Below are 13,685 nucleotides of genomic sequence, written 5' to 3'. Positions count from 1 at the left end.
CCAAACCCCCAGCGAGTTGAGTCTCTGGTTTCGGTTTCAGTGGGCACAGCAGGGCTCCCACAGTCCAGTGCCATGAATTATTTCTGTATCTTTGAGTTATTGGCCAGTGAGGTACCACACACCCTCCAAACACAATATTCTTGGTCATCCCCAAGAACTTGACTTCAGGAGCCTGTTAATGAAGACAAGACATACTTCAGCCACAAAGCAGAGAAATATAACTGTTTCTCATTTGAAAGCTTTCTCCTTATTGTCTAGTCTTCACAGTGTGGGCAGATACTGTGCATATTGTTAGAGAATAGAATAATCAATTTTACCAAGCTATGTACTCAGAAATCTATGATGGAAATCTCTATGGCTGTACATGTCTATCGGTACAGTAGTGGCATGAATTTTATGGAACTAGCCAGGTACTTTTTGATTGGAATTAAGGTCTGCTTTATAAGATGTAACCCATACTGGAGTCCATTCTTGAGACTAATTCATAGGTTCTACCCAAAAACCTGCCATGTTTACTTTGCTAAATGACCAGTGTTAAACTGATTTCCAATGATGTTATTATTGTCCTTAGATTATTGTACCTTAGATTAGTGAATCCCTCACAAAAGTATTTTCACAAAATGCTTTTCACAAGAATTCTCATGAAGAATTTCACAAGAAATTCTTCATAAAAGTATATTTTTTTCTTCAGTAGATTGTGATTAACACAGAGACACAACTAGTTAGAATGCAGTGATTTAGCCCTATAGAATGTGCAGCCCATATTGCACCATTTTTTCCAAGGCTCAGGATCATCATGTAAGAGGATGTAAATAGTGTGTGAGAATCATAGGTAGTGGATAACTACAAAATAATAGTGTTTTCTAGACTCAGAAGGGCAATTGGACACATGAGTTCACAGCGATTTATAACACCATGCCTAAGGCCTGTGAAATCTCAATCAAGACTGAATCCCATCTGGGAGTGGGGAGACAGGAATGAAGTCTTATGTCTTACTAAAGAGCTTCTGAGAGAAAGAAAGTCAGTTTACTTTAAGGACGTAGTACTTAGGAAGTAAGCATGTTTCAGTGAAAGGCCATAACAATCAAGACTATATGAACAACATAAATTTGGTTTGATGGGTTTTAAGAAATCAGACACAAAATAGAGTAGATAGGTAAAATGGGGTGTTATCTGGGGAAGTTGGGGAAATTGTTGAATATGATCCAAAAATATTGTACAAAGTTCTCAACGAAATGATTGTTAAACTGAGCTAAACCTAGATCTGAAAAACTACATATCAACTTTACTCCAACAACACAAACATAGGACACACATTCAAGTACACAGCCCAAGGATTTTTGTAGTATGGACATGTGTAAAGAAGGAACAAAGAAAAAAGGTATGAATTCTGTGGCCAAATGAAATTAATGGTTACTTTAGTGAGAGATACTAACACATCTAGAATAGAGTCCAAATGTTATACCAAAAAATCTTAATCTGAATGCTGGTATGTGTGTGTTTGTGTGTGTGTGTGTGTGTGTGTGTGTGTGTGTGTGTGTGTGTGTGTGTTCTTAAGAATACACATACATGTGCTTTTTTTAGGTGTTGATGTTTATGTATAGAGGTGTAGTAAAACGTCTTAAACATCCTGAAGATAAGGATTCAAGGAAAAAATACCTTCAGGTCTTTGTGTTCCATCATTGACCTTCATGAATTTTTTCATCTTTTTAGATGGTGAGTGACTTAATGGGGTCATTCTTGGTCATGTGTTCCTAAGAAAACCTCTTTATCAGCTGTTCTTATATTATTTAAACCAGAAAATTTCTGGCATGTTGTAGATTTCTGTTTCTATCTGCTATCATTGTCTCTGAATCTGTTACCTTCCCTCTTCACCTCAGTCATCCATCAGACTTCTGGCAGCCTCTGCTAGGGGGCTAACACCTGGGAGCTAAGACAGATGCTCTCTGTTGACTGTTTGTCTTTGAAGAAGCCGCCTGAGCATGCCCACCGCCTGAGTACACCAGCCAGCCACCTGAAGATCTTCTGAACCTGGGGACTTTGGCACCTGAACTTTCTTTGTATTGTAATCTAGAGACTTGTTTTCAGTTTCCCCTGTGACTATAAAAATCCTGGTTTATTCTCAGTAAAGTGGAGCCTTGATTGGGACACAACTTGGCTTCGTGTTTTCTCTTTGTATTTCAAACCCTTTATTTCAGGTCCTTTATTCCCTCCTGACTGAGAAGAACCCAGAGCGTGAAACTGCGCAGTTTCATGAATCTTCTCCACAGGATATATTATCTAACTCATAAAAAGAGATTTCAAAGAGATGAATACATTTTATCATCCTCAATCTTATTGTTTCTATAACTGAAGAATGATATGTGAGTTAACCAAGTATCCAGGTGCTTGTCTTCCTGTATCCCTTGATAGAGGTCAAGCATGTCCGTTTGAGTATTTCAGGGAGAAATATGTCTCGAACACCCAAGACAGACCTTATTTAGACTGAAGAGTTAAAAGAGTATTACTCATTAATTTTTTAACTCCAGTTTTTCAGAAACAAAGAATTCTGTATATATAATTTTAAATATTCACCACTCTTCAAATTCAGCATGTTAGTTAAACACTTACTAAATGGCTATTGTACAAATGAAGCTGTGGAAAGTATTATGTTTACTTTGTTTATTCTTAATAAAATATATAGATAAAATTTACTGTAAGTAATATAAGCCCAATATTGAAAAATACAAATGGTAACAAAATTATTCAGGTAATTTTAATTTAATTATAAATTGCATTTCATGCAGTAAGGTGTTTCTGAATGAAGGTGAGACATTTGCAGCAAATGCGAAGCAGACCTGTTACCCCTCAGGGAGGACACAGCACGCGACTTTCCTTCTTCATTGAAAAGCTCTCAGAAGCTTTTGTTGCCATAAAAGTAATCGCTTGAAGGTTAGAAAGGGTGTCTAACACAGAGGGAGAATCACAGAAGTAGGTGAATACACACAGTGGAGAAAAGTGGAAATAAAAATCCAAACACTTGCTAATCAGACTTGAGGAATTTATTAATACTAGCAAAGAATTTTTAAGAAAAATCACCCAAGGGATAGAAGGGTACTACAAAAGCATGTATAGTACCTTTCTAATAATTTTGTTACCATTTGTATTTTTCAAAATTGGGCTTATATTACTTACAGTAAATTTTATCTATATATTTTATTAAAAATAAACAAAGAAACATAATACTTTCCACAGCTTTTCATCCTGGCCTCAGGATGACACTGCAGAATGTATGGATCATAATGTATTTTCTTTCCTGATGTACTCTATTTTTAAATTTGAAACTATTAGAGTTTTTCAAAGGGAAACAAAAAAGATCTATTTTCAATTTTTTATTTTTTGTTGTTGTTGGGTTTTGTGTTTGTTTGTTTTGTTTTTGTTTTTGTTTTGTTTTTTTGAGACAGGGTTTCTCTGTATAGTCCTGGCTGTCCTGAAACTCACTCTGAGACCAGGCTGGCCTCGAACTCAGAAATTTGCTTACCTCTGCCTCTTAAGTGCTTGGATTAAAGGCATGTGCCACTAGTGCCCAGCCATAAAAAAGATTACGAAACAAATGTTTAGGGATTCTGGAGATCCTTTAACACTAATATCCCTGTCATTATACATGCTAGAACATAATATAGAAGAAAATTAAGCTTATTTTTATGCCAAAAAGGGGCAAAATTCTTTTCTTTTCATTTCTGCTCTTTTATTATATGTCTGGTTCAAAAAAGTAATATAGTTTCAAAACCAAAGATTCTCTATAAATGATATTTACCTGTAGACCATGGGCATATAGAACTTAGTCTTTCCAACTCTCATATTTCATCATAACTTGGTGTTAACTTGAATCTGACTGTAATATTAGAAATGTGATGATTGTTTCTATTTCTAAAATGGTAAAGAGGAAAATTAAAACACTGATATTTGGTGAATGATTTCATTTTCTTTTGACTTTTCTATCTAATAATGAAATATCACAGACATAATCTCTCATAGTCTGTTTTTCCCATGATGAAAGGTGACAGAAATTGAATTTTAGGGAATGTTTTATGCTAAAAATTTTTACTTTTATTACAAACATGTCATTAGGAGAATAAAATTTGGTATCTTTCTGGGTTCATATCTATCAACCAATTTTCATTTTATTTTCTGTATCCTATCAGAAAATAATGTCCTTGTCCTTGAGTTTCATTTTCAAAATTCTCATTCAACTACATGCAGCATCTCATCTTGTGATAAGAGTATATTCCCTTGGTTGTTCTGTTATTTATCTTTTTGAGACTATGCTATATATCTGAAAGGATGTGGTTAGGGAGAGGAAAGACTTCCTGGGCCATTTCAGTAGTTTCTCCCTATAGCTGTTGTCTCCTCTCCTTTGTACTTGAAGTGAACCTGACACATGGGCTGCAGCTGAGCATGCATTGCATATCAGAGGAACAACAGCGATCAAGGAAGGGGTCATTCCTGTATCTAGGGTGCTATAGTTAAGACTCATACCCTTGTATTACCATCATAATATAAATCCATCAATGAATTTCTCCATTCATTCATTAAATCAGAGCCCTGATTAATGATCCAATCACCACTAAATGTTCAGAGCCGTAGGAAAACAGACTTTTACTATAGAGATTCTTTTATCCAAATCATATCGAAATCATAATCATTACTACTGAGACTTTAATACAAAGATATGAGATATTGAAATTTTCTAAACAAGACTTAATTTTTCCTTTGTATTATAACTTTAGAAGAGTCACTATTTTATAATTTCTTCATGTTTCAATATCTTCTTGATAGTTCATTGTTTTCATTACTTCATTAACATTGCTAGTTAGAGATCAATGGCAGTTTAATTGGGTCAGAAGTGAAGTGAAATAATTTCTTGTTCACAAAAAGGTTTGCTTACTAGAAGCCTTCAGGAACCATTGGATTGCTACTAAACAACTTTTAGAAATAATCACCTTTCTCTAGTGTGGCAATCAAAGATCACTTTCTAATATTTTATGCTATATATTCTTAGAGCGCTACATAAAATTTCCTTCCATTGGTTTTGTATGGACATGAATGCACACATGCTGTGGTTTAAAACCCTCTCTGAACTTTAGGTTGATATTTAATCTCTAAATTTATATATACATATATATGAATATTCATATATGAATATATATGAACATTTATACATGTGTGTATAATGGTGATGATATTTGGAGGTTGGACTTTTAAAGGGAATTCAATTAGTAATATGATCAAAATAGGTCTTGAAGGATTGCTATAGGACTCTTAATAAGAATACACACATTTAGATAGGAGGGTTACGAAGAAGGGATGAAGGGAGGGATGGAGGAAGGTAAAGAGGGGAAGGGAAAGTGAGAGTGAGCAAGTGGGCTGAAACAGTTATAGAACACTTTGGCACTTCATAGTAGAAAGAACTGGATTATGTTATAATAAAGTAAGTAGATTCTTACTGGGTGTCACAGTCTTAGTTGTATAGCAGTAATAGCATAAATTATCTGATAAAAACAACAGAAATATACTTCTCACAATTTTGAAATTCTGGGAAGTTGGAGATGAAGACAACAGAAGTTCTCATACTCTGGTTTAGGGATGATGATTTCTCTGTGCAAACTCAAATGGTGACAGGAACAAACTGGGTGTCTTGAGTCTTATTTTTCAAGCAGGATTTGTTAAAATGATGGAGCATTTAGTCAGTAAACTGTGAGATAAATCAATTTCAATTTGTTTAAGTTGCTTAGTATGTAGTACTCAGCTAAGCCAGAGAAAATGGAATAAAATACATATGTACACCCTTATGTAATCTTCATAACAATATAATTAAACAATATAAAACATTAAACAATATAATATAATAACATCTGAAAATCCCTGTTGTGCTATTATTTCTGGGAAATATGAACTGTTCTTGCATACTTGGTAAAACTTGTTCTGTGTTACTTTCTTCTTGGAGAGCCCATGCCATCTTTTTTGGTATGAGAAAACAAAATGAGAGGCAGTGTCCAAGGCTATATTATTTGAAGACCCATAATGTCTGACATCTTAGTTCTCAACATTATAAGCAACCGTGCCATGAAAAATTCCATCATTCTAACAAACTGCATTAGGAGTAAAATTCAGGACACTTAACTTGCTTTGTCCCATATGAAGCTGTAGGGAGAAGTCACTATTTATAATGTCGAGCATGAGAAGGTCTGTGCCCTTCTGTCAGACTTCCTGAATTCGAAAACTGTTAAAAGTACATTTCTGTGGACTATGTCACCTATTTTGTGGTATACTACAGAAACTTGAAGAGAATGAGACACCCAGTCAGAAAGAAAACTCAAGATCAAGAAGTTTTTAGCATATCCTACTCAATCACAATGCTTTTGGAGCCAAATGTGATTGAGTGAATGGAGAAGAAAAATTCTGAATTACAGTAAATCATATTTATTTTATGTGTATTTACAATACATGTAAAATAAACTCACAATGCAATCCACTTATTTTAATTATATATTTTCTTCATTTACATTTCAAATGTTATACCCATTCCTGGTTTCCCCTGCAAAAGCCCCATATCCCATCCCACTGTTTACCAACCAACCACTCCTGCTTCTTGAGCCTTGCATTCTCCTACACTAGGGTATTGAGCCTTTACAGGACCAAGAGCCTCTCCTCCCATTGATGACAAGGCTATCCTATGCTAAATATGTAGCTTGAGCCATGAGTCTCTTCATGTGTACTCTTTGGTTGGTGGTTTAGTACCGGGAGCTCTGGGGGGTCTGGTTGGTTCATATTGTTGTTCCTCCTATAGAACTGCAAATGTACCCAAGGACAATATTTTTGTCTTCCAGAAATGAAAGAATTTATTTCATCAACACAAAGAGATTATAGATATATAGTGCAAAAGTTGTGTTAAAGAATGAAATAAAATCCATTTTTTGAAAACAAAAGAAAATGTTTCAGGATCTTCCTATAGCCCTCATCTGTAAACAATCAATATGAAGGATAATGAACTCCATCTGAAGGAGTCTGAATATGATTCAGAAAATGACAGAGGTTGCCTGAATCTTGGTGGATACATGGAATATTGTCCAAGCTAAGTAGAGTGAATAAACACTCTAAATTGTGAATAGCAATTTCCAATATCAAGAAATTTGGAAAGTGACTTTATTATTTCTTGTTTAATAATTGAATAAAGATTTAACAGTAAAATTATAAGATGATAGAACAAATATGTTATATTCATACTTCATTTTTATATTTCCAGATTATTTATAATGAAAAATGGCACATGAGAAAAAATCTTTGCATCAGCTTACAATCCCATCAGCAATGGAGGAGTTTTCTTCTTTCTCCACATCCTAGAAAGCATCTGCTGTCACCTGAGATTTTGATCTTAGCAATTCTGACTGATGTGAAGTGGAATCTCAGGGTTGTTTTGATTTGCATTTCCCTGATGTTGAACATTTTGTTAGGTGCTTTTCAGCCATTCAGTATTCCTCAGTTGAGAATTCTTTGCTTAGCTCTGTACCCCATTTTTTAATAGGGTTATATGGTTCTCTGGAGGCTAACTTCTTGAGTTCTTTGTATATACTGGATATCAGCCCTCTATCCAAAGTAGGGTTGGTAAAGATCTTTTCTCAATCTGTTGGTTGCCATTTTGTCCTGTTGACAGTGTCCTTTGCCTTACAGAAGCTCTGCAATTTTATGAGGTCCCATTTGTGGTGTTCTGTTCAGGAAATTATCCCCTGTGCCCAGGTGTTTGAGGCTCTTACCCACTTTCTTTTCTACTAGTTTCAGTGTATCTGGTTTTATGTGGAGGTCATTGATCCACTTGGACTTGAGCTCTGTACAAGGAGATAAGAATGAGTTGATTTGCATTCTTCTACATGCTAACTGCCAGTTGAGCCAGCACCATTTGTTGAAAATGTTGTCTTTTTTTCTATTGGATGGTTTTAGCTCCTTTGTCAAAGATCAAGTGACCATAGGTGTATGGGTTCATTTCTGGGTTTTCAATTCTATTTCATTGATCTACCTGCCTGTCACTGTACCAACACAAAGTAGTTTTTATCACTATTGCTCTGTAGTACAGCTTAAGGTCAGGGATGGTGATTTCATCAGAGGTTCTTTTATTGTGGAGAATTGTTTTCGCTATCCTGGGTTTTTTGTTATTCCAGATAAATTTGGAAACTGCTCTTTCTAACTCTGCAAAGAATTGAGTTGGAATTTTGATGAGGATTGTATTGAATCTGTAGATTGTTTTCGACAATATGGCCAGTTTCATTAATATTAGTCCTACCAATCCATGAGCATGGGAAAACTTTCCGTCTTCTGAGATCTTCTTTCTTCAGAGAATTGAAGTTCTTGTCATGCAGACCTTTCACTTTCTTAGTTAGAGTCACACCAAGATATTTTATATTATTTATAACTATTGTGAAAGGTATGGCTTCCCTAATTTCTTTCTCAGTCTGTTTATCCTTTGAGTAGAAGAAGGCCACTAATTTATTTGAGCTAATTTTATATCCAGCCACTTTGGTGAAGTTGATTATTAGGTTTAGATGTTCTCTGGTGGAATATTTTGGAGTCACTTAAGTAAACTATCATATCATCTGCACATAGTGATAGTTTGACTTCTTCCTTTCCAATTTGTAGTCCTTAGATCTCCTTTTGTTGTCTAATTGCTCTGCTTAGGACTTCAAATACTATATTGAACAGCTAGGGAGACAGTGGACAGCCTTGCCTAGTCCCAGATTTTAATGGAATTGTTTCAAGTTTCTTTCCATTTAGTGTTAGGTTGGCTACTGATTTGCTATATATTGCTTTTACTATTTTTAAGTATGGGCCTTGAATTCCTGATCTTTCCAAAACTTTTATCATGAAGGGATGTTGGATTTTTGTCAAATGCTTTCTCAGCATCTAATGAGATGATCATGTGGCTTTTTTCTTTGAGTTTGCTTATATAGTGAATTACATTGAGGTGTTTCATTACATTGATATAATTCCATATATTGAACCATTCCTGCATCACCGGGATGAAGTCTACTTGATCATGCTGGATGATCGTTCTTGGATTCGGTTTGCAGGAATTTTATTGAGTATTTTTGCATAGATATTCATAGGAGAATTGGTCTAAACTTCTCTTTCTTTGTTGGGTCTTTGTGTGCTTTAGGTATCAGAGTAATTGAGGCTTCATAAAACGAATTGTGTAGTGTTCCTTCTGTTTCTATTTTGTGGAATAATTGGAAGAGTATTGGTATTAGGTCTTCTTTGAAGGTCTAATGCACTAAACCAATCTGGTACTGAGCTTTTTTTGGTTGGTAGACTCCAACTATTAATTACTGTTTCAATTTCTTTAGGAGTTATAGGACTGTTTAGATCATTTATCTGATCCTGATGTAACTTTGATACCAGGTACCTGTCTAGAAAATTGTCCATTTTATTCAGATTTTCCAGTTTTGTTGAGTATAGTCTTTTGTAGTAGAATCTGATGATTTTTTGGATTTCCTTGGTTTATGTTATTATGTCTTCCTTTTCAATTTTAATTTTGTTTATTTGGATACTATCTCTGTGTCCTCTGGTTAGTTTGGCTAAGGGCTTATCTATCTTTTTGTTTTTCTCAAAGAACCAACCACTCTAGAATTCAATTTGGTGATTCTTCAGAAAATTGGACATAGAACTTACTACCTGTGGACTCAGCTATACCATTCCTGGGCATATACCCAGAAGATGCTCTAACATGAAATAAGGACACATGCTCCACTATTTTTATAACAGCCTTACTTATAATAGCCAAAAGGTATATATAACCCAGATATCTTTCAATAGAGGAATGGATACAGAAAATGTGGTTCATTTATATAATGGAATACTAATTAGCTATTAAAAATGATGAATTCATGAAGCTCTTAGGTAAATGGAATGAACCAGAAAATATCATACTGAGTGAGGTATTCATTGGTAATCATCACAAAGAACACACATGGTATGCACTCAACTGATAAGTGGATATTAGTACAGAAGTGCAGAATACCCAAGATACAATCCACAGTTCACATGAATCTCAAGAAGAAGGAAGACCACAGTGTGGATTCTTCAGTCCTTCTTAGAAGAGGGATCAGAATACCTATGGGAGAAGATATATAGACAAACTGTGGAGGAGAAACTGAAGGAAAGATCACCCAGAGACTGTCCCATCTGGGGATCCATCCCATATACAGCAACCAAACCCAGACTCTATTGTGGATGTCAACAAGTGCTTACTGATAGCAGCCTGATATAGCTGTCTCCTGAGAGGCTCTGCAAGTGTCTGACTGATGCAGAAGTGGATGCTAACAGCCATCCATTGGACTGAGCACAGGGTCCACAATGGAGGAGCTAGAGAAAGGACTCAAGGAGCTGAAGCAAGCCAGTAAGGAACATCCCTTCATGGCCTCTACATCAGCTCCTGTCTCCTGACCTGCTTGAGTTCCAGTCCTGACTTCCTCTGGTGATGAACAGCAATATGGAAGTGTAAGCTGAATAAACCCTTTCCTCCCCAACTTGCTTCTTGGTCATGATGTTTGTGCAAGAATAGAAACCCTGACTAATACAATACTCATCAAGGATGTATGTTCTGTAATATACAAATCTCAAAACAAAATTTTAGTATCATCAAGATGTTGTGGGAATATTTAAAAAATGACTCCACCATGCAAACTTTCTTGCCGGACCATGCTCTTGAGCTGGTGCAGTCTGGACATCACCATGTCCCAGTGGGCTCTTGTGATTTTCTCCCAGCTATTTATAGCATCTTGCTCACACACCCCCACGATCATTCAGCCAGATAGCACCTAGGTTCCGGTAAGTAAAACAAGACTCTTAAGGCCTTAATATCTAATTAAATTTATAATGATAAAATCACAATTTACAGGATGCCAATACAATAATTTCAGAACCAAATAATAAAGAAAATATTTTAACCCAATTAATCTATTTTGTAAAAACCTTTGTTTGGTGGTATAACCACTGGGGATCTTACTCTTCATCATCCTCTAACTCCATGATGATCTCCTCTCTCCTCCAGCTCTCTGACGTTTCTACTCCTCCAACTCTAGCTCCACCTCTCTATTCCTGTCCAATCACAGGCCTATCACTGCCCTAATGTGATTGGACAGAGAAAATGCTGCAGCATCAAGATATATTTTTTTGTTTGATTCTCTGGAATCCAGTCCTCTGGGGGTCTCCCTTCATCAAATCGGATCCATATAACTCTGGAAAGTGTAAAGACCCTAATCACCTTTTCTAAACACGCAAAGACAAAACCTTTCTCCCCAAAGTAGCATATCCTTCAGTCGGCAACCAGGAAAGCTTCTATCCTGCCCTTTCTTCCAGTGGAATAATAAAACCACAAAACTCAAAGTCACACCCATTTTGAATCAAAAACTTAAAAGTTGTTGATTGAAAACAACTGAAGTAAACTAAAATACTGTATGTGTCTATTCTTAAGCACTATCTATTTTGCCAAGCAGGATAAAGCTCCAAGTTTCCCACGGAACGCCATCTTAGTCAGTATCCTGTGAGGTGTATAAAACAATCTTCATACTATCTTACTTATTGGGCTTTCTGCCTAGAGCAGCCATCTTGTTATACCATCTGTTTGGCTCTCTGCCTGGAGCGACGGACATTTATATTTGATACCTGGTCATAGCAAGAAATTATCAGTGCTCTCTCTACTTGGAGTCAGTGACTAATTTTCCCTATCTTAGTTCCGAACTGTGTGCGAAAATCCCCATGTGATTCAGACAAAATTTGAATATAAATCCTACCTAAAAGCAAATAATCCCAATTTATAAACTCACAGTTCAATCCATCTCTTCCCTAAGAAGCGTGCAACCTCCGTCCTCCTTCTGACTCACACCAGCCTGCAACTCCCCACGGCAGGGAACCAGCCAGCCTGCTAGCAGTCTCTTTGTTTCAATTCCAATCCTTGAGTCCACTGACTAGTCTAGGCTACCCAGCTACTCAAATAAAAATAAATAAATAAAAATAACTCTCAGGCAAATAATCTTAAATTTCTAGTGGATTCTTGCCCAACATGTTGGTTCGCCATGAAATATTAAAAAAGTCTCAGATCATGGTCTACCCGACTCCGGTTCTCTGGTCTGCGGTCCCACCTTCCAGTAACCCAGTAAAACAAAACTCTAGAAGTTTATAATTAACCAATCAGATCTATTTATCAATAAATTCTCATTTCACACACACACACACACACACACACACACACACACACAAAATAACTGGACTTGTTTTCCTTTTCCTTTAACTGGTCTGCATGATTCTCAGTAAAGAGTGAAGTCTAGGTTAGCTATGCCACTTTTCCTCAGCATCTTCAGAAGATGGAAGGAGGGATGTCTAGTTGCAACAGTTTCATTTATTAATAATACCAAAATAATAAATCTTCTTTGTCTTTAATTCTGCATTCTAGTTATTTGCAGCAACAGAAAAATTACAGTCAATAGAATTGTATAGAATCACTTGGCTACCTTAAAGACCTTCCCTGTAAGAACTTTGAAAATGCATCTATATTTTAGATTAGGTGAGTACACATGGTCTTAGTGTAAGCCTTCTCTCTCTTCCTGTATGAAATATATACAGCAAGTAACTCAGATTTTTGCAGAAGGCTGTCCATTGTTAAACTCTTTCCCCACTGCTCTGCCAACGAGCTCTAAGGCAACATTTAAACTTTATCTCAAATAGAATTCTTCCTACATGTTTCCTGATCACCAGTCATAAAAATATAATTTTACTAATAATCCAAGTTTTTCCCATTTTCTGCTCAATTATTTCATATCTTCATTACTTTTCACCTAATTACTAAATATGTCCTCTCCACCTGTAACCATTATTAAGCAATTATTGTTGATAATTTAAACAAAACAATGTTGGCTTTTCAATCAATGCACTTTTTTACTACTAATAAAGAGCAGACAGAACACCACACAGGCCTTTCAAATATGTCTGGATCTCACTCTGGGTCTCTGCTCATCAAGGGAAAGTTAGGCATATGTCTTATATAGTAATTTAATGATTATTAACAGATAACTTCCTAAGTTTATTTTCCAATAAATATCTTAAAACTCTGACATCAATAATGAGAAGCCTTGGTGGAAGATGCAGTGTTTTCATCATTGCTTGTTGCAGGCTCCATATTCTATTAAAATTGAAAAGGAAATGTTCCAGTAGTGAAGTTAATTTTATCTTGTTTAGCAGCAAAAACATCAAATGAAGCTTTAACTATAGCTCTTCTAGGTGTGTACTTTGCTAGTGTACTATGGCATGGAGGAATGCACTGTGCCACCCAGTTAAAAAGAATTTAATTTGTTTATCTAATTACTCAGTTTGTTCAGGAAGACATAGTTATATCATTACTGAAGATTTTGTCACCGCCTTCTGTTTAAAACCTCAAAGGGCTTACCAAGCAAAGCCATGTTATCAAGATAAGCCAAAAGATTTTAGTACATCCACCTATAGTTAGTTAGGCAAGGAGTAAGCCCAAATCAATTATTCTCTACGTTATTTAGATTTAACAGGGGGGAGCTATAGAGTCGTGATACTAGACAATACTGACTGTTCACCAGCACTTTATATCTATTTCTCAGGGTTCCTGGGTTTTCTTTTTTTTTTTTTTT

The 13,685-nt window shown here is 35.8% G+C and overlaps 1 protein-coding gene across 1 annotated transcript in view; it reads left to right on the top strand.

Moving 5' to 3' along the window:
* The window catches only part of LOC116075393 (cyclin-L2-like), a 160,020-nt gene that overhangs the window by 141,955 nt on the left and 4,380 nt on the right, over positions 1–13,685 (top strand).

Source organism: Mastomys coucha, unplaced genomic scaffold (assembly GCF_008632895.1).
Source record: "Mastomys coucha isolate ucsf_1 unplaced genomic scaffold, UCSF_Mcou_1 pScaffold3, whole genome shotgun sequence".
Taxonomy (NCBI): Eukaryota; Metazoa; Chordata; class Mammalia; order Rodentia; family Muridae; genus Mastomys; species Mastomys coucha.
Note: the sequence above shows the minus strand (reverse complement) of the source record. Positions and strands in the feature narration are given on the sequence as shown.